This window comes from Callospermophilus lateralis, chromosome 11 (genome assembly GCF_048772815.1).
Source record: "Callospermophilus lateralis isolate mCalLat2 chromosome 11, mCalLat2.hap1, whole genome shotgun sequence".
In the NCBI taxonomy this organism is placed as follows: domain Eukaryota; kingdom Metazoa; phylum Chordata; class Mammalia; order Rodentia; family Sciuridae; genus Callospermophilus; species Callospermophilus lateralis.
The window spans coordinates 89352433-89378531 of NC_135315.1; the positions used below are offsets into that span (position 1 = coordinate 89352433).

General features: G+C 44.9%; 1 pseudogene; it reads left to right on the forward strand.

Annotated features, from left to right (window-relative positions):
* The first annotated feature begins 5630 nt into the window (after positions 1–5630).
* On the forward strand, positions 5631–25753 carry LOC143385872 (protein transport protein Sec61 subunit alpha-like; annotated as a pseudogene).
* The last annotated feature ends 346 nt before the right edge of the window (positions 25754–26099 follow it).

A 26099-nucleotide genomic window follows, 5' to 3' on the forward strand; every position in this document is an offset into this window, starting at 1 on the left:
TTATTTGTAAACATTATGGATTCCCACTACATTATTTTTGTACTTGTAAAATTATATGTGTAAAGCAAACTAGTGAGTAAGGAAAGACAGTTATTGAAAAATTAAAAGAAACATCTTTGTAGCAGCTGTCCTACAAACAGCAAAGCTTCTTACTATTAGGCTACAGAGAAAATTCAGAGGAAAAGTGGTGCCTATAGCCAAATTCTGAAAACGTTATAAATTTGTTTTGTTTTTTGGATTGAATAACTTCACTTAGCATTATCTTCTGTAATTTCATGCATTTATCAAATGAGAATGGTGCATGTGAAGAGTGATCTGGAAGTCCAAAGATAGGGCAGGAAGTTTAAGGAGAGAACTGAGCAGCATACGTAGGGGATGCATTTAAGTATTACAAGAAGATAGGGTCACAATGGGTTTGGATAATAGTTATGACATAAAGTCATGCATGTCCATAGTATAGTGCCATTGAAAACAGATTAGGTTCTATTTCTTTGGAAGAACTAGATTCAGATTTGTATATATACAAACAGTAAAAAAATGCTTATTTTCACTGAAAAAGGCTAAGTGAGGTGGATTTTGGTACCATGAATAAAAGTGGATTGAATCTCTCATCAAAAGAAATTAAAGAGTGTATTCTGGAGAGAAAGAAGTACAGGGAATTCCAATTCAAAATGGAGAGTCCAACAAGGGAACTCCTGATCCTCTTGTTTCAATGATTTCACAAGTCTATTGTCTCTTGTCCAAGATTCCTAATTTTTCATAGTGGTAACATGCAGTTTTAAATGTCTCTCACATATCTCTTTAGTTCATAGATTTTTATCACATTTCCCTGCTATTTTCTGAGGAAAACATTGAAGTTCATAAAAATTAACTAACCCAAGGACACATGGCTAATTAAAAGAGGTTAGAACACTGAATTCCCATCATGCCTGCTTATGCATAAACAGGATCAAAAGAAGACAGACCAGATACATCAGGAAAGTGGCAAGTACCAAAAAATGTGAGACATGACAGAGTACAATATACTCACAACATTAGAAATGGTGCATCTTTCAAGCAAATCTGAAAATTTAAGGAAGACACACTTAAAAAGTAGCATTGCTGGGTGTTGTAGTGCATACCTGAAATCCTAACAGCTTCGAGAGACTGAGTCAGGAAAATGGCAGGTTCAAAGCCAACCTCAGCAACTTAGTGAGGCCCTAAGCAACTTAGTGAAATACTACATTAAAATAAAAAAAAAATAAAAATGGCTGCGGTTGAGGCTCTGTGGGTAAGTACCCTGGGTTCAATCCATAGTACCAAAAAATCTTTAAAAAATTGTAAAATAAAAAGAAAGGTATTGATAAATTCCAATATTAATAAGCTAGTTCTTTAGTTCTTATTAACTTTCTTAAATCACAGGATCGAAGTTTTTAGCTTGTTTACTAAGAAAAAAATGTTCTAAGCATGAACTCTATAAGTAGCCCTATCATATAAACAGAAGGGAATTATGGTTAAGTGGAAGTTCTTACTGTTACCCAGTCTTAGCTTAAACAAGAATATAAAATGAGTCTGGAATTAAGCATCCTCCATTCCTATACTCTAGTTATCAGACATGATGTTTCTGTACATGAAACCCGCTCCCCTGCCTGTCTGCCACCTTCTGTTCATCAACAAAGATGCAGCTAAAGTGCCAGTTTCCTAGGAAGCTTCCCCCTTGATTTACCAGGAAAGAGGGAAATATATCTAGTTAACTTGAAGCACAATGATCCTTTACTTTGGTCACAGTCCCTCTTTGAGACTGTGTTGAAGTAGACTGTCCTCCTAGAAAAATATGTTCTCGCAAAAAATTTAAATATTATTTCAGTGAATTCTACAACATCTAAGGACACAGGTTAATGACTCTTGCTGTAGAGAAACAAATGAATATCTCATAGATAGCAGCACATGAAAGTGTGACTCCTGTTTTACATCTTACTGAAAATGGGCTCTTTCCTCATGTCCCCTGAATATGTTACACAAGAAAGACCTGGAAAAAAAATCTAAATCCAAGGAAAAAATCAGTGAACCCAAATGTCAGACCCATGAGATGGTATGTGCATGTCATAGAAAAACTGCAATATGCAGACACCATTCAATAGATGCTGCTCATAGAAAACATACTGGTTCTCTGAATTATCACCTAGAATAATGGTTAAATGTCTGGGTAGGTTCTGTGTTTAGCAGGGAAAATAATCAAGTCTAAGAGTGTCTTAGGCTAATTAAAAATTTAATGATGTTTCTCACTTTAATTACTTCCTATGTGACTATGAGAAGGACACTTTCTCCTTTAGATTAGCAAAATTTATTAAAAATGAGCATCAGCCTTCAAATTGCAGAATGGTAATAATAAAACTAATTAGATCCTCCCACATTATAGCCTGGGTCTTACTTACTCTTTTTCAGTTCAAGTTTTCTGGAATAATATCATTGACTATGACAAGATTTTGACTTAAAATATTTTACACATTATCTAGAAAAATATCTTAACATAAACAACACAAGTTTATCTACATCTACTCTGTACCTTTTCATTGTTGTTCAAAACAGACAGGGGACAGACTTTCTGAAAAGGTCCCTTGTCATGTAAGCTTCCTGCAAATAAATAATAAGCACAATCATGTAGAACAAAGCAAGAAGGCAGTTTTGATCCCATTGTTTCCTCATTAGAAACAACAAAGAAGTTTGCACAATCCCAGGGAGAGAACACATACTCATATATAGTTGCTTTATAAAGAAAGTATAAGAAAATTATACTATTTTCTACACAGTAGGAAACTAGTACATTCCTAGAACAATATCAGGTAAGCCCCAGTGAGCTTGCCAAGGGAATTGATAGTATTCAATTACTTCAGGAGTTAACCACCAATGAGGTTCTATATTTATGTAACTGAATATGTAATGCAAAGAAAAAAGTCAGGAAATAACAGAAATCAATTAAACCAAGGCACATGATGGAAAAGAGCAGGAGTACTTTGAAAATATTAAGCCAGAAATGCAAGATCTTATTGCAAACAGGATCCACACATTGTGGTCTCCCACATTGCCTTGGCTGCCCAATGAGAGTTCTTTCATTCCTCCCCAACTTTCTCCCAACTTCTATGTTCTTCTTTCTGTATCCATATGTAGAGTGTCTTCTACTGGCTCAAGTTCTAAGATCAGGTTATATGTGAATAAAACAGATAAAACCTCTTGGTCTTTTTTAAATTGGTTAGTTATAAGCATTTTCCTAGCTATTTCCTGAAGCTTTTGAGTTTACTAGTGCGTGAATTTAGTTTTTCTGACAAATTTTTACATAGAAAGCATATTATCTCAATAATAAAATCACAGGAAGCCTCAGTGTTCCCCATGATTCAGCCTACACTGAAATCCAAAGAACTGTCTCTCACCTTCTGCTTTTTCTGAGTTGATAAGAATCCAAAGCCATCTTATACTCTAACTTGACAAAGCCTGGGTATTATGTTTGAAAAATAAACATGCCTATTGCACATATATCTCTATTGTTAGGTACAGCTATAACATTAAGCCAAGGATGTTCCCAATTTTGATACCCCAAACTGCTCAAAAATGGCAAGAAAAATAATCTTCAACATCAGAAGTCTTAAAAGATCTGAGAGTGCTTCTGAAAGGCCCATGATGCATTGTAATTCATAGTGAAGCCATTGGTAGCTGGCTATGAACACTAAATGAAACCATCTTTTTTAAAAATAAGAAACTAACCACAAATTTGAATTTCTAGGATATTGTGAAGGACCAAAACACATTGGAGGAAATGAACATGGAGAGAACCCAACCATCTGCATCTCAGCAGTAATGACTCCAGAGATTAAGAGTCATCCTTCATGATTGAGGTTCATTGGTAATCTCATTAGCTTGGAAGTCCACAGGCAAAGTGTTTTCTCCACTTGCATGGCCCGTGGATATGATCTCTGAAGGTAAACAGAAACAGAGTGTGCTATATCTTCTCAATTATAGGACATGGATAGCTGTCTTTGGTAGATTGTATTTCTATTCCCAGATATCCACTTTCTCCCCTATGGGATTATTGTGCATCCTGACCCTTAGTCATGTGACTTTCTGTGTCTCTGAATGGCAGTATTCATATGCTTTGTTTTGAAATGTGAATAGACATTATGTATGAGTTGAAGCTTTAAATGTGCCTGCTTATGTTGTTTCTACCCCCTGTCATGAAACGTGTAAAAGTCAATTAACTTCCATGGTGATTAAAATCTTTCCTAAACATCCATGTAAGTATTAGTTCATATAATTTAAAAAAAAATCTGTATGCATACAGATATATGTGCATGTCTCCTAATGTCGTCACCTGCATTAGTGGAACTTCAGTGTTTCTGCATTCTTCATCATGCCTCTTCATTTGTCCCAAAATCTCATATCTCATTTCCACCTTAAGTCTCCACCTTAGGTTTTCTGCTATGGTATTTTACTATGCAAATAAGGTAAAGATGACTGTTGAATAATTAAATGACTATGCTGCACAAGTGTTTGCCCCTCACCACCTAGAGGTGCACTTATTATCTGGGAAAGTCATTGCTATTAATATTTTTTAATCTCATTTTTTATTTTTTTTCTTAGTTACTAATGACAGTAGAATGTATTTTGGAATATTATATATACATGGAGTGTAACTTCCCATTTTTGTGGTTGTACATGATGTAGAGATACACCAGTCATGTATTTATATTTGAACATAAAAAAGGTCATGTCCATTTCATTTACTGTCTTACCTATTCTCATCACCATCCCTTTGCTTTATTCCCCTTTGTCTAATCTAAATTGTGTCTGTTCTTCCCTCCCCCTGCCTTATTTTGTGTTAGTATCTTCATATCAGAGAGAATATTCAGCCTTTTGTTTGGGGTGATTGGATTATTTCACACAGCATGATAGTATATAGTTCCATCCATTTACCAGCAAATTCCGTAATTCTATTCTTCTTTATGGTTAAGTAATATTCCATTGTGTATACACAACACAGTTTCTTTATCCATTAATCTGGTCAAGGGCACCTAGTTGTTTTCAGAGCTGAGCTAATGTGAATTGAGCTGCTATAAATATTGATGTGACTGTGTCACTATAGTGTGTTGATTTTAAGTACTTTGTGTATAAGCTGAGGAGTGGGATGACTAGGTCCAATTGTAGTTGCATTTCAAGTTTTCTTATGAATTTCCATAATTCTTTCCAGAGTGATTACCCATTTGCAGTCCCACCAGCAATGTATGAGTGTGCCTTTTTTCCACCTCTTTGCCAACATTTATTATTACTTGTATTTGTGACAATTAATTTTATGACTGGAGTAAGATGAACTATCAGTGTAGATTTAATGTGTGTTTCTCTAATTGCTAGAGATGTTGGACATTTTTTCATATTTTTTTAATCTGCCACTCAAAGTGTTCTTCCTGTCTCCTGGGGGGAGGACAGTATGCCCACAGTATGGGGTCATGGTGGCCTGCAGAGTCGACCTGGGATATTTTCTTATACATGTTTTTAAACATGTTTTCTTATACATGTTCTTATACATGTTGTTTCCTACCTCACAGAATTAAGGTGGCAGCAGGTGTGAAGATCACAGCCTTGAGAACTAGCAATAGAGACCAATGGGCAGTGGACAACAGCAGCACCCAGATGATGGCTACCCTGGCCTGCGTGGGCGACCAGACACCCAAGGCAGGTGAATGCTGAGAGCCCCAAGGCCTAAGGCAGTCGAGGGACTGGGGACTGTGTGGGAACCCAGGGCTGGATGTGGCGTCTAGACTGATGCAGCTCTACTGAGAAGATGTGCTCTTCCCAGCCCAGTAGCCCAGCTTCTGAAGGGCTGTGGTGCAGGACACATGGGGCAGAGCTTCGTCCTTTTGCTCTTCATGCACAAAGGTCTAATGAGGTGGATGGTGTCCAGAGCCACTGAGTTCACATTTATCATGGTGCAGGGTTTAATATCTAGTTTCAGATCATCTTTATTATTGTTGTTATTATTGTTTTTAAATAAGGGTTGATGAAGGTAGTGGGAAAAGCAGAACTGACATAAGACGCGAGAGGAAAGTGGACATTTTATGGCAGACAGAGGGAAGCTCTGGCTTTTGGTCATTGCTCTGATGTTACACCTGGGGACTAGTGCATATCTTTGGTCTTAAGCTAGGTCCCAAGCGCTGCTGACTGGCAGCCTCTCTTCTTCAGCTGGGGATGGAGCCTTAGTTATGTGGGCTGTGCTCAGCTGTGCTGCAGAGAGAGGTCTTCACTGATGATGTTGCATTAGGACACCTGGTAGGTGACAGGATCCATTGCCTGAAGTCTCGGCCCCTGCCCCCTCCCATGTGTGGAGCAAGCATCTTCATCTTGTGGAGCAAGGTTATTTAGGTTAATCACTACGACAGCTGTGCAGACAACATCGCAGCTCAGGCCTCACCCTAGGTGAGGCACTAGCTCCTCATCTGGGAACACTGGGAACACGAGCCCATCGGGAAACTGCTCTGTCACCCTGCATTGTCATAGTCTTTTCTCTTTCCTTTCTTCTCTAATAGACTCTTTAAGGACCAAGGGCACAGGAGCTTTGGGTGGTGGGGCCAGCCTGTTCCCTGGAGTGGCATGGTGTGGCAGCCTCTTCCTTGTGACCCTGACAGCATCAGCTGCAGTTTCCCTCTGCCTGCTCTTTCAGGGGCAAGAGGGGCTTAGATGAGTGCTGCTTAGAAGCCTATTAGGAACCACTGTCTGGGTTATCTCGACACCTCTCCCTTCAAACTCATTCCAGCAGCCTCAAACTCTATCTCTATCTGCTGAGCACCCCCAAATGCTGGGCACCCCAAGTCCAGAGCATCCCCAAATCTTGAACATACCAAAATTCTGAGCACCCCAAGTCTTGAGCACACCAAATTCCTGAATGGTTAATATTAGCTCAGGGGATTCAGCTGCAAGTAATAGATCATCTGCCCACAGATGGCTGCTACAAAATAATTTGGTCATCTCCTGTCACAAGCAATTCATAGCTGGTTGGTCCTGTTATTTGTGACACAATGTCTGCTCAGTGTTTCTGTCCTTCTACTCCATTCTAGCCAGAGAACTGACCACCATCCTCCACCTTATCTACTCATGGTCACAAGATGGCTGCAGCTCTTCCAAGCATTGAAAACTCACCCAGAACTGTTCAGGGGTTGAAAAGGAATGGGACTTGTCCTAAGTGTCTTCTTCTACAGTCAGTCTCCAGGGGACTCTTCCCTTCAGAGCTCATTAGTAAGCTGTGGGATCTCTGCCTTTCCCCAAGAAGCAGGTACTCTTGGGAAGTACCTGCTGGGTAATATTTTGGGCTTTGTAGTGGGAGATGGTCTCTGCCATCAGGGAATGAAGAGGGGAGAGTAGCCGATAGTACTCTTCAGAGTTGGTGTCTGTCAAGGGCTGTGACTTTATTCTGTTTTGCACAGTGTGTGATGCAGCTTTTCATTACTGTGACCAGGATACCTGACCCCTATAGCTCTGAGGAAAGCTTTGTCTGACCATTTCAGAGGCTTCAGTTCCTGGCTGGTTAAATAGATGGCTCTGTTCCTGAGGTGAGGCAGAACATCATGGCTGGAGGGTGTGGTGAGGAGAGCTGCTCAGTCCCAGGCCTTGGGAGTGGGGAAGGCAGGAGCTGGGGATGAGATGAACCTTCTCAGGCCACATGCCTAGTGATAACCTTCCTCCAACGGGGTCTCACTCCCAATTAGCCATTCCCGTCTTCAATCCATCTGCTGCATTATTCCACTGAGGAGGTCAGGACCTGGGGATGGAGTCATTTCCTACGAGCCAAACCTCTGGACATTGCTGCACTGGGAACTAAGCCTTTAGGTGCATGAGTCTTTGGGGTAATTTCCAGACCCAAGCCATAACACACAGCACTGCTGTGCATATTCCTGGTGGAAAAGTTCCTCTCAGGTGCTTGGTTTATCAGGTGGTTTTGTCCATTTGGTCCTGTAACAATGAATGTCTTCAGACAGGTTGAGTTCATGGTAGACAGACACCAGGAGTGTTGGATTGGGGCTCCAACCTTTTTTTCAGAGCCTATCTTCATCTTCCCATGGTTGTATTCCTCTCAGGTGCTCTCCATCCTGGAGGAGGATGGTGGAAACTGACTACATCTGCATCCATCTGCTGATGTGGTCACTCTGATAGAAGCTCTTCTTCTAAGACAGCCCAGCACAGGTCCTAGTCATCCCTGGCCCTGGGGATATAACTATGACATGTGATCCCCTAAGCAACTGCCATAGCACTCCCTGAAGTCAGGGGTTCCCATCAGCCTCAGCTGAAGGCCTGGGATGGAAGGTGGGAGGGGATCTGGGGGGGCATGTACTCTGATGGGGACTTGAGTGAGAGTAAGCCAGACAGTCACCACAGTGTCAGGGGTCCTGATACCCACAGAGCATGCTGTGGGTGCCATCTGTCCCTGCATCCTGGGACACTGGGAAGGTGATGGTGTCCAGGTTCCATTCAGAGGGAATTTTGTTGAAATATTTGGTCAAACAGTAATCTCTTTCTGGTGCAGAGAACCACACAAATTCTTGTAGATGGTTGTCACTGTTGTTTTTTTAAGAGCAGAGTCTGCAGTTCTTAGAAGTATGAGAAAGATTGACAGCTCCTGGCCTCACCTTCCTCCCCAGGGCTGAAGAAGGCCAGAGATTGTGGCTGTGGTGTGATAATTTATGCTTATCTAGAATCCCCCTAGAATCCATTCCATAATGTAAATAAATAACTGCTTCTTTGTATGCCTTCTATTGCATTTTTATATCAAATGAGGTGTGAAACACAGGCCTGTGGAGGAAACTTGCTGCTAACAGGAATGTGTGAATGTATCTCACCACATCATCTGGCAGGAAGCTGTGATCCCTGGGTTGTGACAACCTTGAGTGGAACTGAGTTTTTAATAGAATATAATGTACAAACTGCCTGAAATCCTGTGATAAGAATTACACGTGTTGTGTGGGGAGCCCTGATGCACACAGCTAGGAGGGCAGTGCAGGTCTTAATTTAAAATATTGTAATGAATACTCATTCTGAGGGAATGAGAATAATAAAGATGAAACCAGAAGACAAAGGGTTGTGTTGCCAAAAAAGAAAAGATTAGAAAAAGAAGCATATTGGAAACGTTCAGAACAGATAAGCTGAAGCCAAGGGAACAAGACAGAGGACATGGCTCTCTGCATGGATGCCACGTGCCTTTGGCCAGTGGGGGCAAGTGTTTCCCTGCCTTGTCTGGCTGTTGGACCTAGACCACAGGAGGTGAGCCACCATGACCCATAGTTCAAAGCCCTTCTCTTCTGAGCACTGTTGGTGGGGCAGAGGAAGGCTCTGTTGTCCACAGGGAAGAGGGGAAGCAAAGCCCAGGCTTTCTGCAGAGGACAGGCCCTCGCCATGCTGTTGCCCTGGTGCAACGTGAGCTGGGAAATGTGATGTTGTTTGGAAATCTGGAATCCATTCCCAGCTCCCTTCTGGGATTTTTCTTTGCTGCTGTGGTTCAGACGACATGGTGACAGTTCACTGGCTTCCATTACTGGAACAAACACTTGAGACATCAACTTGCAGAGAGAAGGGGTTTGTTGGCGTATACTTTTTGAGGATTTAGACTGTGATCAGGTTTGGGGGCTTGTGGTGAGTTAGCACCCTGTGGCAGGTAGCGTGGGGTAGAGAAAATGTCCCCTCACGCTTTCCCTGAACAAAAAGAGAAGGGAGCTGGCTTCCTGCAGCCTCCCTCAAGGCCCATGATCTAGAGCCTTCTGCAAAGTCCCCAAAGGTTCCCCCCTCCATCAACACCAGACTAGGAACCCCATCAAAACCTGGCCTCTGGGGATCACCCAGATCCAAATGGAAGCAATCACTAATGAAACAGGGGAGGGCCACCCTGTCAATCAATTTGTCAAACCCAGTTGTGTTTTGTTAATATTCAACCATTGGCCATGGAACCAAAACACAGTGCTGATTAAGACAGCTAGCACATCATGGGTCATGGGGCATTAATCAGACTGTGTCTCCAATTGAGCTTACACTTCACACCTGAGCTGAGAAGAAGCAGCTGCCAGCCGGTCCTCACCAGGCCATGCAGCACCTCTGCAACTAGCCAGTGCAGCTGCCCCTCCTCACCGCCGTTTGGTGATAGCTTCTCCTCTTCTTCTAATAAAGGGTTAACTGAAAAGTGAAAGAACACAGGGAAAGTTTAGTCTGTCTCTCAGGAACATCTTGTGTGATTCGGTCATCTATACCTTATTTTATGAAAAGATTTTGTTAAAATCACAAACACACAAACACGTATATAGACAGACTTATATAAAATCATATATATATCAGGAGCCAGAAATCATTTTTAAATTCTTTCAGGAGAACAACATTTCAAAAACTAGAAACCTGAGTCCTTGTAGTGGACACCTCTTATTTTTCCCACTTGACAGCTGTTTGAGTGGAGATCCAACACTTAATGTCCCACAGCCAGTTTGTGGTCAAAGCCATTGACTCCAGAGCTGTGCTTGGACCACTGCCCAAGGCTCTGAAAATGCTTGTCAATGGGTCCCTACATGTGTCCCCATCCTGCAGCTCTCTGTCCCACTAGATGGAATCCTCAGTAGCAGCAGCTCCTACAGTGCCAGTGGCCATCTAGCATATGGACCTAGGCAACAGGGGCCCCTCCAAAAACAGGCCTGCATTCTCACCTCCAGAACTTGTTAGCCTGATCTTTGGTCAATGGGCCTTTGCAGAGGTGGTTGATGTGGGCTATAAAGTGGCCTTCACTGAGAAACTGGCACCACTCTCCTTGGTTGGACAGGGGAGGGAACTGGCACCATATTCTGGGAAGGAATCCATTGCAGCTTCTCATTCAGTGAGGAGCAGTCTTGTGTCCACAGAGGATCCTGAAAGCTCATCCTTAGATGGTGCCACAGACAGGCAGCTGTGGGCCAGGTTCTGTGAACACTGACATGTGTGGGTCGAAGGTGGCGATTGTTTCCTTGGTTGACAAAGAGGAAAGAGCCATTTACTGTATTCTTGACATTATGCTGAGTTATGTGCTTCAAACTGAACTTTAATAGGTGTTTGTTTTCCAGAGCAAATGGCTCAGTCTATGAGATCCTATAAGTGGACTTTGGCATCGACAACAGCAGTAGTCTGTCTGGGACCCAGCAAACCAGCTGGCAAGTGGCGTACCCAATCAAGGACTTCATGAGTGAGCTGGTCATTTCTGAAATCTTTATCAGCCAAATGACCTTTGTGGGCATCGTCCCTCTTGCAATGGTGTGCAATTATGGCTTTAGGAGAAGAGGTACAGAGAAGTTTTCTTTGAATGTCATCTGTTCTCTCCCATGCACTTGGAACATGTTGTTTAAACAAGAAAAATATTCTTAAATTGCATTTCAAGCAGAACTAGTATGGCACTGAGTAAAAACGTGGATGTGTAACCGATGTGATTCTGCAATCTGTATCCGGGGTAAAAATAGGAGTTCATAACCCACTTGAATCAAATGTATGAAATATGATATGTCAAGAGCTTTGTAATGTTTTGAACAACTAATAAAAAAATTGCATTTCATTTACCTGTTTTCCATAGTGCCTCCTGGAAACTATGTACGTCTACTGTGTAAATCCCTTTTCATTTTTGGAGACTGTGGAATGGTTTCCTGGGGAGCCCTTGTCCTTTGTTGTCTCTGTCTTTGTGCATGTCAGGACCAAGTGTTGTGCTGAGGGAAGATAGTTTTATTGAAATGTATGGTTGTGTGTTTGTTGGAACAGAGTTCTGTGTGCCCATTTACCAGACCCTCATCAATTGGCTTTTCTTTGAGACTCCTCAGGTGGCCTGGGATTGGCAAACTTTGAAGTACAGGTGGACCAAAAGAATCTTGTTGGCAACTGCCCAGATAAACTTGGACAGGATCCTAGAGCCCACTAAACTGCCTGTGGTTTTGCTTCATGGGTCAGAAGGTGGCTGGTTTTCTTTCCCTGTGTTTGGCTGAAACTCTGTCCACAACCAAGGCCCAGGGACCACACTTGAGGATGGAGTCATGGATGATATTCCAGTTCATGAAAAGGAGGGTGCTGTGGGTCTATCGGAGGTCCATGCACTCCATGCTATTCTGTCCTGGAAATGATCAGGTACATTCTGCACTGAGTTGAACTTCCTGCCGGGACCTCACACACAGGTGTTCTGGGGTGTTCTGGGGAAATCTGTGGCTACTTTGGATCATTTGTCACTCAAGTTGGATACCAGAGTTGAGCCAATTACAGATGAAAACCCTATTCATTAATTAATCTACCTTTATTTCCCCCATCTTGAGATCCTAACATGTGCTCTTTGCCTGGAACACGTTTCCTGCCTCTCCCTGGGTTGGTTCCTCTCCTGCACCTTGGCTGTTAGAGAGGCACCTTCTCTGACCACACTGGTTTGTGCAGCCCTCAGCCCCTCCCTGCCCTTCTGTTTCTGTCCATTTCTTCCTATTTTATGATCCTCACAGATGTCACCCCTGGCCATTGCTGGAGTCATCTACTGACTCTCTCCCCAGAAGATGAGATCCTGGTCAGTTTTATCCACCCCTGTCTCTGTGACACCCATAGAAAGGTCTGGCACAGTTGATGGTTGTTGAGTGAATGAATGGACCCCATGCTTGAATCCGAGTTCCAGGGCATTAAGGTTTTGAAAATTCTGTGATCCTGTCAGCAGTGATCCACATTTTGGTGTGGTGGAGTCAAGACTTTGTAGGAAAGCAGCTGCTAAGGAACAGAGGGGGCTGGTGTGTATTTCAGGGAGAGATGAGGCATCGTTGCAGTGCCTCTCCCCGGGAGCTCTCCTGCAGATTCTCCAACTCAATCTAGCTTGGGCCACAGTTGGGGAATATCTTCACTCAAGTCCTTGCCCTTTGTTGCATGCTTTATCTCCAGCTCTCAATTTCCTATTGGTGCCAAAGTCTCCTGACACTTACAAGGGTAGAATTAAGCAGAGAGTTTCATGCTCTCTTCTTGGGAAGGCATCAGTTTTGAGAGTTGCTGGGAAGCAAGATGTGTTTACCTGTCAGGACCTGGGACCAGAGCAGGAGTGGAGAACAGGGCTGGGCAAGTGCAGAGCACAGGCTGAATCCAGCCTTGTGCCTGGTTTGTACATAAAGTTGTATTAAAATCCAGCCATGATCATTTTCAGAGTCTATGAGTGTTTGGACGGTGATGCTGGTGGAATTGAGGATTTGCAACACAGAGTATCTTTGGCTGAACTTTAATTTTACCACCTTGTAATAATGTGTGAGGAGTGGGTGAGGAGAAGACTGCTGTCCTGTTGCTGTTAGGGAACATTGTTCTTGACTCTCAGCATTTCTCATCAGGAAACGAGACTTTCCCAAAAGCACTCCAGCCCTCTTTGACCAGTGGTGATATTGTCTTTCATTGGGCCACAAAACTCAGGTGCTGGGCTAATTGAGATGTCACTCACTGTGTCAGGTCCCAGGGTGGGGACAGAGCAGAATTGGGTGGAAGAGCTGCCAACAACTTCATGGCTGTGAATGAAGGGCTGAGTGACAGTATGTGGCCTGTGATCAAGATGCAGGTCAGCTGGACAGTCTTTTACAACATTACCACTGTCCCCAGGGGGCTATCAGTTTCTTGGTGACTGGAGCAGAGGCCAGTAGATAGAGCTGGGTACTGCCCTCATGGGTGGCTGCCTGAAGCTTGGGTGAGGTGCACTCTCTGTAACCAACCTCATTGTCCTGTTTCCTCCCTGCTGGTGCAGGCTGAGTGTCTTGACACCACAAAAGGCCATGATCCTGCTGTGTGCTTTGCAAATAGTGGCCATGAGCACCCCCACCTGGCTGATCTTCACTCAGCGGCACTCATGGTGTAGCCATCTGCTGTTGGAAAGTGCTGTGGAACTAGGACAGTGGTGTCAGCTGTGATCACGCTCAGGACCCCAGTCATTTAGTGGAGTTTCATGAGGATTGAGACATTACAGGCAGTCTTTGTAAACTGACCTGCATATTGCATGCAGCTAATATTTAGTTTTTATTATTTTCATCCAATATCGTCATCAAACTCACACCTATTCACAGGTAAAAGGAGCCATTTCAAACTGTCAAGGACAATGTGTGTTCAGTGAGCTCACTTTACACATGGCCAGAAATAACTACTCTTGTTGGTGGAGCCACAAGCTTGTGCAGCTGGTGTTCATACTTGCAGCAGAGTGGGTGCCACGTGGGTGCCACATGGGTGCAACACCAGTGCCCAGCTGAGCATCTTTCTAGCATGTGGCTATAGTGGGTAATAAATATTATTGTGCACAGATGCGAGAACATGTTCCTCAGGGCTGTGTCAGTAGCAGTAATATTTATGACCCACCCACAAAACGGCCATCATGCAGCACATTCATCAAGGGCTTCTACCCTGGGAGCATTCAGTTTTGTGGGTGATGGGGCCTGAGTGACAACTTTAGGAGCGATTATGTGAGGGACTCAAGGTTCTGTTTGACACCACCTTTAAGGTGCTAAATCATCAGGAGAGCCAGTCTGAATACAGTGGTTTTCTTAAAAACCAAAAGACCCATTTGACTGTTGGCAGGTGAACTAGGCTGTTTATCACGGCATGGAGCTGTGGCTGTGGGAGCTGTCCATTGGCACTGTGGCTTGCAGAAGCCTTCCACAAGCATTCTATTTCTGTTTGGAAAAGACAGAGAATTCTTGCCAACAAATTGCCTTGCCAGTCTCTGCGCTGGCCCTGGGGGGAGAGCCCTTCCCCACAGTTGGGGACCAGGGAGATGTCTTTGCTCACACTAAGACAAGCTGATCAGTTCCTGTCTGACTCACTCTCTGCTGAAACTGTGCCTTCAGCAGATCTGCCTGGGTTGTCCCATCTGCAAAAGGGTCACATGAACTCTGCAGTGTTGTGTTTCCAATTATTGTAAAGGCAAAACACAGGCACACACCTACACAAATGCCACATAATTCACATATGGAAAATGCTAATGCTATTTCCTTTTTATATTTGCTTAAAGAGGAAATAAACAAGAACAGTGGTGGCATTCAGAATGCTTCCTAATGGGCGGCACAGGTTCAGACCAGCTAGAATAGGTGTGACTTGTAAATAATCACAATGGCTCTGCCTTTTCCTGGGCCCACCACGCTGCACACCAGCTTCAAAGCACACAGCAAGTGCCCTCATGCTTGACTGGCTCACTGCAGAGCCCAGAGAACTCATTTCTAAATTCCAGTGGTCAAGGTGATAAATTTTTTTTAATCTGATTTGATTTTTTATTTTGCAGAAGGGAATCATGGGTGACTGTCCCTAATATACCCACTAGATGATGCTGACATGCCAGGTTGTGGCCACAGATGTTCTCTTCTCCCCTCCCCCAGAGGGCTCCAGAACACCTGAGGCCAACTGGCGTTGCCTAATCTCCCCTGAGAGTAAGCAGAGAAGCTCCCTTCTGTCACCCACCTGGTCCAGCCAGCACCTGGCCCCTGGCAGGCTGGAAAGGTACCCCCTCCCTTCTCCACACTACTGCAGGCCCCACAGCTAGAAGGACACCTAGTGGACATTTCTCCTCAAAAGTCTTTACTATTTTTATTTCTAAGGATTGGTGCTCATTATAAAAATTGTAAGCTACCTATGGAGAAATCAAAATCCCAGCACCCCCAGTATGACTCCCATTCCAAATGGCTCATCTAAGTCAATGCTGTGCAGAGACAGCTGGCTGGACAGAGAGTTGGGGTTGATCATCACACCCTGTAGCCATGAGCTCCTGCTATGTATGCTAGGATTCCAAGAGATCTCAAGTCCACCATTCACTTCTACTTAAGAGGAACCAATAAATCAAATGTGAGATCCTTGCAATTCAAAAAGCATCAACCACCACAAGGTACTGATTTTTGATAGAATAAAAACCATCTATATTTTACCTAGAAGAATCTCAATTCACCTCCAAAAGAAACACATAGGACAAAAGTGAAAAATAAGAGAAAGCTATCTCAAGCAAATGGAAACAAAAATTAAACAGAAGTAGCTATTCTTATATCACAAAAATTACACCTTAATACCAAGTGATTCTCCTGCCTTAGCCACCTGTAGTGCTGTGATTACAGGTGTGCACCACCACACACAGCTGACTTTAGTTTTTAATGCAGTTGGAATTCAATCAAATTATGAAAGTTTTCTTTTAACTGTTTAATCATATCCAGTTACCCCAATAACCAAAATGTTCATTTCTTCTTAATTTAATGTTATTATTTTGATATATAAAGCTATAAAATCAGATTTTTCTTATTTCAACTGATTTACAGGTTAGTGTTCTGATCCCTAAATAACCACTGTTATTTACTTATAACATATTTTTAAATAAATGCTTATTTCTTTAAAGCATAGTATTAAGATGTATAAAGATTAATAAAATGATAATAATAATAATAAGCAATGAAAAAGCAAACATAAAAGAGAAAATAGTATTTGTCAGGAGGGTAGACATTGTCACAGGTAAAAAAACCCTAAGCCTCTTCAGACCTTTTAATTATTTGATTCTGCACATGCTATATCAATTAGATTTACATATTCATTTAATTTTCAACTCTCAAAGAGTTGTGGTACAAATCTATATATTACAAGATAACAAAAATAGAAGACAGTAAGAGAGGAAGAATTGTCACACAGCACAAGTAGTTAACAATAACCAAAATGGCACTAGTATATATTCACTTGTCAAGAACCCCCTTAATGGGGTAAATTTTCCAGTAAAAAAACATAAAGTTCTATAATACATAGAACAAAAAAATCTATATTTTGCCTAGAAGAATCTCATTTCACTTCTAAAAACACATATGATAAAAGTGAAGAATAATAGAAAGATATCTCAAGAAAATGGAAATAAAAACTAGAAGTAGCATTTCTTATATCACAAAAAATTAGACCTTAATACCAAAAGTAAAAGTAGACTACAGTAATTATATAAAGACAAATGACTTTAATTAAGCAAGAAACTATCCTAAGTATAAATATAAAATCAGATAATACTACAACACATAGACATAAGACAGACACTACTTCATCTAAAGGGAGAAAGAGACTTCAATGTATATTAATAGAGGACTTCTAATAATAGAGTTTGAAAAATGGATAGGTCTTTCATGCAAAAACATTAAAAAAGAGACACAGGATTGTAAGTGTTTTGACCATAGAACTATACGGACAGCATTCCTCTGGTGAGCAAACTCCCAGGAGGTAACAGACACCCTGTTTCCTACGTTAGGAATATTCTGCAGTTTCTTTCAGAAACCAGCAAGATAACTAATACATGTGCAATACCTAGCTATTGTGGCAATGCCTTGCATGAGGAAACTCTTTGCTAGAATGTTATCAGCCTCGACCTTGACCTTAGGCACTTTGCTCCTGGTGGGGGGACTCTCTTTTTAGACAACCACAGTGTTTTGCCAAGCTCTGCTGCACCTGAAGCTGTGCACATAATAGAAACTTGAAACAATGGATTTACTTGAGAGCCACACAAATCTCCTAACATTGCACATTGCAACCTTAGTAGGTAACTATCGAAGAAGCTGCATAATGTTGTTAAATCTGTAGCTTAATGGCACAATGAATAATAGAGTACTACTGATGTCAGTGCCCTAATGTGACCTACTAATATAAGTAAAGCTAGCAGCTTGGACAAGGAGACTTTCTACCATCCTGTCATTCTGCCTTTGCACCTTGCTTCTGTCTCTTCTTCTTTCTTTACACAGGATTTAAAGTACACTGCAGAGCAAATAGACTTAACAGAACTTTCCAACAAAAAACAAAGGAAGACAAATTCTTTGCAACATTACCAACAACATTCTCCAGAACAGACAATCGATTAAGCCATAAAACAAACCTTAACAAATTTTAGAAGCTAAAAATCATTTGAAAAAACTTTTTTTCTGAATACAATGTAATAAAACTGGAAACTTACAACAGGAGGAACTTTAGAAACATCCTGCATGTCTGCAAATGTAACAACAAGCTCTCAAATAGCCAAGAGCCAATGAATAAATAGAATGGAAATTTTTAAAAATTCTTGAGAAAAATAATGATAGAAACACAAAATAAAAAACTCTATAGCATAGAGCAGAGGCAATTTTAAAAAGATTAAATCAGTACATACCTACATCAAAAAAGAAAACAACCAAGACTTCCCCTTCAAGGAGGTAGAAAATCAAGAACATGCCAGACCCAATACTAGTAGAAGAAAAAATACTAAACATCAGAGAAGAGGTATATAAAATAAAGACTAAAATATTATTTTAAAAAATATCAACAACATAAAGAATTTATTTATTTATTTATTCATTTATTTATTTTTAATCCATCCCTAGGATTGAACTCAGAAGCAACCACTCACTGAGAGATGTCTCCAGCCCTAGTTTGTTTTTTATGGAGAGACAGGTTCCCATAGAGTGGCTCAGTGCCTCACTTTTGCTGAGGCTGGCTTTGAACTCACCTTCCTCTTGCCTCACCTTGAGGATCTAAACTGTTCATGTCAATGGTTAAAAGTACACCTTTGCCATTGAACTCACTTAAGCAGTAGGAAGATCATGATGCTATATAATATGAGGATTCCTAGACGTGACACCTACAGACATCTTTGCATTGGCTTTGTACATAGAAAGCATGAGACTCACCTTTTAGGACTCTGCTTGGTGCATGGTTTGGCTTCTTCTCTTTTGGGGGGAAGGTTCTCTGCTGGAGACTGAACCCAGAGCATCATGCATGCTAGGCATGTGCTTCCCCATGGAGCTGTGGCCCAAGCCCTCCTTGGCCTTCCTTGGTGATCAGAGGAAAGGGTCTTTGGGATCATTTATATTGACTTACTGCGAAACTTCATGTCTTCTGATTCTGCCTCTTCTGCAGATCCAGTTGAAGGAGAAGGTACTGTGGATGGCCATCCCCTTCTTCATCTTCTTAATCTGCTATCAGGTCAATCCAATCTCCTGTGCTGGCATTGGGGCAGGGGAGAGAGGGGGGACACACGTGCCACTCCTTTGGTTTCTGCTTGTTTTCAGATCTTCTGTTTGGTATTATGGCCTCAGATTCTGCAGACCCTTTCTACTGGATGTGTGGGATTCTGGCCTCCAACAGAGGGAGGCTCAGACTCACTCTGCCTCTTCTCTGCTGGACCTGAACCATTTAGTTGAATGACAGACTTTCTGTGAAGCTCAGAGAATGGGCAGCTGCATGGCCTGGAAAGTCTTCATGTGCCACCTCGAACAGCTTAATCAATGGTGTATTCAGCCTGGGAAACATCATCTTCTTTGGAGTTGGATTTGAATGCAATACAAAACCTGGAAGAGTAAGAAAAGTCTCTGCTTGAAAATTTCTGAAAACTTGAAAAAATTAGAGTGTTTGAAATCTCTGAAATGAGATGGCGAGTCCACCTAGAACATTCTCAGAAACTTTCCAGTGGTTTTGCAGCTGCATCTTTTTCATATCTACAGGTGAAATATATGGATAAAAACCATGAGTGAAAGTGGAGGGATGACTCTAGCAAGTCAGCTGTGGGTCTGGAAATGATTTTCTTGTGTATGTTGATGGTGCATTTGATGGACACAGTTTAAAAATGGGGTTCCAATGAGGTTCCAGACACTCAGAATCAGAGCTCATCTGTACATGATGGAAAGGGAAGGTTGATTCTCCACTAGATCCAATTGTGCCAGCCCCGTATGCAGACTCAGGAAATGATTGGTATGTTCTCTAGTTTTATGAACTGATGAAGGATGGGCCTCTCTGACCTCTGTCCAGCCAGAATGGATCTGTCCATGGGGATGGGAATGCAGCAGGCTGTTGAGTGGTATGTGAATTTCCAAACAGAATGACATGGGGTCTGGCAGGCTCAACTCAGTTTGTTCTAATATTTGGTTTTGGGGGGTTATTCTATAATTGCTGCCAGCATCCTGAAGCCCATCCAATGTGGAGAAGGGGTCACATACAATTCTGTAGGTTCATTTTATTAAACGATGTCTTGCTTTCCTGAGCTCACAGGGGCTTTGTGGCTGCCCCTTTTCTTAAGCACACTCAAGGAGCTGGGTATCTCTGCAATGGTCACCTTGGGCCTCATCATGCGCCAGCCAAGATGATTGAAATGGGTGACACCCCAAAAGACCAAGCCCTCTTCAAAAGAGCCCAGAAGTGTAAGAAAGATAATGGGTACAGTTCTGGTGTCTAGTTGAGAATTTGAATTGGCTCTAAAATTGGGGGCATTAAAACAGCCCAGTTTGGCCTGTGTGCTTGGTCTGCTGACCCTGTAGATGCTCCATGGCCTGTTAGTGAGAGAGCACTTCTGAGAGGTGCTGGGTATGGGGGAAGGAGGGTCAGGGACACTTACAGAAGAGTAGGAAAAGTTACACCTGACTCTCTTGAATTTCAGAAAATCTAAGGTGAATTCAGTATCTAGGGGTGCAAATCAGCTGGGCCCCAGCCATGCATACACAGCTGGGTAAGAGTCAGGGTGTCTTCCAAGATCTTCTGGCTTTGCGGGTGCCTGTTTTGAAAGGATTGGGAGGCATGGTGGCCACTGGGAGCCAGTCAGCGAAGGCATGGGCTGTGGCAGCCAGTCAGAGGATCACTTTGCTCTGGAGCAGAATGGTGAGTGAGGGGACAGTTTTGAAAGGAATGGTTTGCTGTCCCTGGGAGACAGGCTGAGAAAATGGATGGGGAAGTGGCACAGCCATCCAGCCTGAGCCAGCCAGTGTGACATTAGAGTGAGGGCCTTAGGACTTAGTGAGAGATAAAGGCCACAGAGAACCTAGACGTGGAGGTGGTTGCCCTTAGCCACCTCTGGGACCTGGGTGGGGCAGAGTGGCTACCTAGGAGGGTTTGAGTGGTGCGGTAAGGAGCCAAAATGGTGGAGCCATGGGGACACCCCCAGGATGGGCAAGAAGAGGGTGGAGCAGACACAGGTAGCTTGCAGCTGTAAGGGCCACCTGTTACCAGGAGTGCCACCACAGCTGAGCTTGCAACATGGAAACTGGGGTGTGTAAGGGCCCCTAGGGTGGAGAGTGCAGTTGGTCCTTCTTCCATGAGGTGGAGGACAGTCCAGGCTGGGAGGAAAGTGCACAATACTGACATGACATGGCTCTTGTGCTTGGGAGACACTAGCGCATGAAACAACCCAGTTCCCACAGATCAGCGGGTAGTGACTTGCAAAAAAATTACCACATGAAACATTCAAAAAGCTCCTAAGGCCCTCACTCTGCCATTGCTGTCACCCAGCTTTCATTCCAGACACTTGTGAGGCAGGTGCTGTTAAGCACCAGGCGCTTCTTTGGGTGCTAAGAATACAAAGGGATATAACATAAGACATGTGAGGATCAGTGTCATCCCAGGGCCCCTGGTCAGAGTAGAGCAGGGAAGGAAGATAGGGTGACTGGGGAAGAGTGTTACGGGTCCGTCTAGAGAACCTGGCAGGTGCAAAGGCCTGGGGCAGAGATGAGCTGGTGTGTTTGAGGGTTAGCACCTGGCTCAGCGGAGCAAGTGAGGGAAGTTCAGAGAGGTCACTGGTGGCAAGAGGAGCCAGGACAAGTCCCTGCCTTCTCTCCCTGGGATTGCAGAACTTCCTCCTTTACAAAATGCTCAAGCTTTTATGTCTCCAGATTCTCAACCACAGGGACATCAATGGTTGTCCCACACAGCCAGAGGCAGTAGGGAGAGGGGCTGTCAGAAGACCACCATGGGGATGCCAGGGGCCAGGGAAAGCTAGGAAAATATTTCTGTCACAGACATCCTGTCCATGTGGTCTTCAGGACAGATGGCCCATCTGAGTGGCCGTCTAGTAGGTGATGAGAGTCCTCCTGTCCCAACTCTGGGGTGACAGGAAAATGCTGTCCCAGGGAGAGACTGGGACATCTGAGTCCCCAGCCATTAGCCACTCTGCCCACAGACTCTACATCAAGGGAAGTACCGACCTGACAGCAGGGGCCATGGTGACAGTTTTTCCCACTGAGCTTTTATCCAAAAGTCAGGCTCAGGCCATTTCTGAAGTGCCCGGACCTTGGCGCCCTGTGCTGCAGTGTCCCTGGCTGGTCTGTTGCCTGTTCCTCAGGCCAGGCCCCTTTCTGCCTATTGCTGAGGCTTAGGCAGGAGGATCTCAACTTGGAGGCCAGCGTCAGCAACAACAAGGCCTCAGGAACTCAGCAAGATGCTGTCTGTGAATGAAATACAAATAGGCTGGGGGTGAGGTTCAGTGGCCGAGGGTCCCTGGGTTCCACACCTGGTGCCAAAAAATTCCAGACCATGACCCCATGACTGTGGGTGCCGTGAGTCTCCTGGCTGATTCTGTTCTCCTGCCTCTGCTTTGGCCAGGAGAAGGCCTAAGACCCAGCGGAGTCCAGCCCCTTGTTCTTCCCTTCACGTTTGTGTCCTCCTCTGACAACAGGCATGGAATTGGAGGGCACCATCTTTACACTGTTCCATCTCTGGGCCATGTGCACAGACAAAGTTCGAGCCCTTAGAGAGGCTTTCTACCGCCAGAATCTCCCTGACCTCAGGAACCTCATCACCTCCATCTTTGTCTTTGCTGTGGTCATCCATTTCCAGGTGTGTCCAGTGTGAGCACAGGAAGTCTCCATTTCTTGTTCTTTATTTTTTGGTGACAGGGATGGAACCCAGGGGCACTTCACCCCTGAGTCCTGTCCCCAGCCCTTTTTATATTTTACTTAGAGACAGTCTTGCTGAGTTGCTGAGGCTGGCCTCCAATTTGCAGTCCTCCTGCCTCAGCCTCCAGAGTTGATGGTTGATGGTGATGACAGGCCTGTGCCACTGTCTCTGGCTTCAGTATAATTGGGTTTTTTTTTTTTCTGTTTAGATATGAATGGCCATAGAGTGGACTTTTGTACATTTTGAAACCAGTTTTTCTGTTTGTTTTTTTTCTGAGTGTGCCTCCAAGCACAGTGGGAGTGAGGGAAGGGGCAGGTGCTCTACAGCACTATCAGAAGTCAGTTCCCAAGAGCTGGTACCACCTCTTGTGTCTCTGGACCACAAGGGGCAGCGAGGCAGTGAAGGGCGCCCTGTTCTCTGTCCTTGGGGCTGCTGGGTGGACCTGCCCACAAGACTGCATGCTACCAGGGCCAGTACCACACCTACCCCATCGAGCTCTTCTTCACCTCCCACATCCCAATTGTCCTGCTCTCCACCCTGGTCCCCACCTCTACATTATCTCCCAGATGCTGTCAGCCTGCTTCAGCATACACCTGCTTGTCACCCTGTTGGGTACCTGGTCTGTCAATCAGATGTTCCCAAAAAGCCTCTCCTGGCCACAGAGCAAGTGGCACTGCTCAGAATCTGTGCGTCTTGCTCCTGAGCAAGTGTCTCACCCACAGATCTCCTCCCCTGTGTCGTTTCACAAATTCTGTGCAGGACTTTTTTTGTAACAGGGACAGAACCCAGGGGCCCTTGACCCCCGAACCCTGTTCCAGCCCTATTTAGAGTCGGGTCTCACTGAGCTGCTTAGGGCCTTTCTAAGTTGCCGAGGCTGGCCTCCAACTTGCCATCCTCCTGCCTCAGGCTCCTGATCTTAGGGGTGACAGGTGTGTGTCATTGTGCCTGGCTGCAATCACAGTCTTCCATCTGCTCTGGGTTCATCTCGAAGCTCAGGTGAAGTATAAGCAGTGTCCCAGACTTTCTGTTCCTTCTTCCCAAGACATGTCTTCTGGAGGCCCCGCCCATGCCTACCTGTCTCCACCGGAGTCCTTTGGCTCTGTGTTGGAGGACCCTGTCCATGTGGTAGTGTACCTCGTGTTCATGCTGGGCTCCTGAACCTTCTACTCTAAGACCTGGGTCGAGATCTCGGACTCCTCTCCAAAGACGTAAGTATGAACGGACATTCTTAAAGTGTCACTCGGCTTGTTGCTTTGTCCAGTGGTGGTTTGTGACACGCAGATGGGCCACCCACCATGGTGAGACAGTTCAGAGTATTAAGGACAGATGGATAGAGCTCAGCCATCAGCAGCAGGTCTGAGAACCTGAAGCTAGAGTGGAAAATCACACCTTGTCTGGTCTTCTCCTTACGGCACCGTGTTGGCACAGGGACACTTAATCCCTGAGCCACCTCCCAGCACTTGTTAGATTTCATCTGGAGACAGGGTCTCGCTGAGCTGCTAAGGGCCTTGCTAAGTGGCTGAGGATGGACTCCAACTTGTGATCCTCCTGCCCCGGTCTCCTAAGCTGCTGGAATGACAGTGGTGCACCCCCGGCCCTTAGGGCATTTTTAAAGTCCGTGTAAAGACATAGAGCTGCAGGAAGAGCAGCTTGAGATCTTTCCCTCTGAACCTACCTCTGAGCCCATCCTCTGCTCTGGGCATCATGCAGGTGGCCAAGCAGCTAAAGGAGAAGCAGACGGTGATGCGGGGGCCACCGGGAGACATCCATGGTGCATGATCTCAACCAACGAGTGCAGTACGCACCCCCAGTCAGCATATGTGGCTCCCGGGCCTCAAGCACCAGTGGGTCTTGGGGTCTCCCGTGTCCATGAGTCTCATTCTTGGATCACAGGGTAGGCAAGGTCCCTGTGTCATTGGATATTCATGGAACCTGCTAAGTGCTGGATGCTGGGAGACATGGAAAAAGATGCCTGCCACCCTCAGCAGGGATCCAGGAGCATGCAGCCTGGTGACCCAGCATGGGGCTCTGTAGGGATGGTACTCGCAGCAGGGGACACTCACCTCTGCTCATGCTGGTGAGATGCTGCCCTAGGAATCCAGGAGCATATGCCCAGGTTTTGAGCATAGAGTGGGGCTCCAGATAGACGTGAACCGGAAGCGCTAGACTCTGTGGCACGCCTGGAGGCCAAGGCAGGAGGATGGCAAGGTGGAGGCAAACCTTAGCAACCTAGTAAGGCCCTAAGAAACTCAGTGAGACCCATATCTCTAAATAAAATACAAAAAAGGGGCTGGGGATGGGGCTCAGGGGTGGAACATCCCTGGTTTCAATTCCCAAGACTGAAAAAAGACAGATGGTGGATGTGGCTGAGAGGCCAGGAGAGCTGCAGAGGGCTGGTGGTGTTTGAAGTGGGGAGGTCAGTTCCAGCAGACAAGGCCATGGCAGAGAGGAGGCCAGAGAGCAGCTGGGCCATGGCCAGGTGGCCTGTGTGGCTGTCACCTTGGGGTGGAGAGGAGGGTTGGAGAGGCCCCAGGGTGCAGGTGCCCAGGGTAGGAGGGGCGTCCACTGCAGCTGCCTCATCCTGGATTGAGGGCTGCCCCTGGCCTCCCGGGTACCCTCTGCCATTTTCTTAGCTCTTCCTCTGCCACTCGGCAGCAACCACAGTGAGAAGGACTGTGTCTACAAAGTCAGGTGGCAGCCCAGGTTGTCCTGTGGGTTCTCACTTGGTGACCTTTCCTGAAAGAAGCAACCAAGGGAAAAGCCACAGTTGCAAATTCTAGGTTGCTTTTGAATCCTTGGTAGGGACAGTGGCCATTTCGAGAGACATCTTAAGCATTTGAGTTTCGTGCCCAGTCCCCAGCCGCCTTACTGAGGACCAAACCCAGGGTCACTTGACCACTGAGTCCCGTCCACAGCCCTTTTTATATTTTATTTAGAGACAGGGTCTCACTGAGCTGCTTAGGACTCCATGGTGGTGGCATCTGGAGGCCTGTGCCGTGGGGCCTCTTGGTCCTGGCTGCCTTCCTGGGTGTCGGGGATCCTGTTGGCAGTCACCAACATCTCGCAGTCCTTTGAGATCTTCGTCAAGGAGCCGAGCGAGGTAGGCAGCATAGGCACCCTGCTCTTCTGAGAGCTACGCCTACCTGAGGACCAGTGAGGACACCGGGCAGTGCCTCGGAAGGCAGTGGTGGCCGGGGGCAGCGGTGCTGTGGTGCGTGGGGACACCATCGTCTGGCTGACATCTGCCCCTCCTCTCCACCATGGGGCGGCCACCCTCAGCGGGGCCTCTCTTCTCCTCCTGGCTTTGGCAGCTGCAACCATGACAGGAATGGGAAGCACTGTCCCCATTTTCTGTCTGACTTTGGTTTTGGCCACCACTGCCCCCCCTCAGTGATGTGTGCAGCCACCATGGCATCACTGGTCCCCACAAAGGTGGCTATTTGATTCTGGTTGAAAGCACAAAGTCTCTGTGTGTG